This window comes from Poecilia reticulata, unplaced genomic scaffold (assembly GCF_000633615.1).
Source record: "Poecilia reticulata strain Guanapo unplaced genomic scaffold, Guppy_female_1.0+MT scaffold_257, whole genome shotgun sequence".
Classification (NCBI taxonomy): Eukaryota; Metazoa; Chordata; class Actinopteri; order Cyprinodontiformes; family Poeciliidae; genus Poecilia; species Poecilia reticulata.
In genome coordinates, this window is record NW_007615041.1 from 105,910 (window position 1) to 107,593 (window position 1,684).

At 44.5% G+C, this 1,684-nt stretch overlaps 1 protein-coding gene across 5 annotated transcripts in view; it reads left to right on the plus strand.

Annotated features, from left to right (window-relative positions):
* The window catches only part of grin1b (glutamate receptor, ionotropic, N-methyl D-aspartate 1b), a 61,676-nt gene that overhangs the window by 31,212 nt on the left and 28,780 nt on the right, over positions 1-1,684 (plus strand). The window lies entirely within an intron of this gene.

The following is a 1,684-nucleotide window of genomic DNA, read 5'->3' on the forward strand; positions in this document are numbered from 1 at the left end:
TCTTGTGGCTGCAGAACAGCCATCGACTGTCTGTCTCCGGTCTGGACTTTGTGGTGTTGTGGTCCTACAGGCGACTTTGTAAATGATGACACGGTGTAATATGTACTGTGTCATCCAAGCTCGTTCATAGATTTGCTGAAAACGTTTTTAGTCAAAAATAGTTTTCTGGTTGGTAGAAAACTGCAAGACGGTGAACCTACTTGTTTCTCCAAGGACAGGTCAGGCCATGCTGTCGGCTGTAATAAAGCCAGGATCATGTCTTCAGCCTCCTCACCGTCTCAAACTGGTTTCACTCCCAGTTTCTGGTAGATTCGGACCTTGACTCCTCCTGGCTCTGGAACAGTTTCCTGAAAAGAAACCCACCAGGCTGAACTGTGACATTTTGGATTTTGCTGCTGCTGTTCTTCAACAGACTCGTTTGACATTATGAAAGAAAAAGGCCTGCATTTGCTGCATCAGCTAACTTAGCAACGTCCCGCTAGCAGTGTTAGCATCGGTCACTATTTTTACAGTTTTTACAACGAGCTCCAGTTTGTTGGACTGGTAAGACCTACATCAGCCTATTGAAGAAGAAAAGTGTGTCCTATCTGAACCTTAGCTAGTTGTTTAGCTAGGTGTTGCTAAGTGCTAGCATACTAGCATGACGGGCTTGTCCCATTTTATTCTCCACCAGAAAGTGTCCATATAGTTTCATTCTAAATACATATGTTAATTAATTGGGTCTCTAAAAATGTCTTGGTAGAATTTCTTTAAAATTATTTTCATGTCAGTTTTTTTGGCTAACTTTGTGTTGGGGAATGCTAGCACTGGTTCTGTCTGGGTCTGATAGGTTTAGCTGTAAGAAGGTTAAAACAAAGCAGGTTGTGGTGGGTTAGTGCAGTGGATAAGCTAGCTGTCAATTAATTTAATTGGAAAACATAGCATGTTAGCATGTTAGCATGTCCAGCTGTTTATAGTTCCCCACAAATAGTTATGGTTGAATCTTTACTGGTCTCAATGGGAACAAATCATATTCCAGTTAGTCTGCTCCCTTTTTATTAAGTTTATTATAGTTCTAGCGTGAACCAGCTGCTCAGAGATTCAGGGATGTCACAAAAATTACCCTCTGGAAATCTTGAAGAACCAAAGTCCAAAATGAATCCAGGAAAAAAGAGGGAATCCGACCTGATATGAAATGAGACCCGTAAATAAAATCAGTTTTTGCTCCAGGACCAGTGTGGGGTCGTTGCTCTGGATGTCCTCCAGTTCGGCGGACAGGAAGTTGGCTGTGTCAATTAGCTGTGATGATGCTAACAGTGTTAGCCGGCGGCTGAGGCTCAGCTGGAGGACAGCTGACGAGTCTGCTGAAGGAAACCACCAGCCACGCTTCAGAATGTCTCAGTGGGACTTTTCTACCCTGAGACAAATGGTGGTGATTGTGAGCGTGAACTCCCAGCATGCAGTTTGGTGTTACTGAACACTGACCTGACGCCTGAAGCCCCGAGTGAGTCTGTTAGTTAATCACCTCAGATTAAAGTGTGTCAGAGCGCGAGCGAGTGAGGACGGCGTCCCGAGAACCCAGTCTAACTTCCTGTGTGTGTGTGTGTGTGTCTGTGTGTGTGTGGGTGTGTGTGTGTGTGGGTGTGGGTGTGGGTGTGTGTATATATATGTGTGTGTGTGTCTGTGTGTGTGTGTGTGTGTGTGT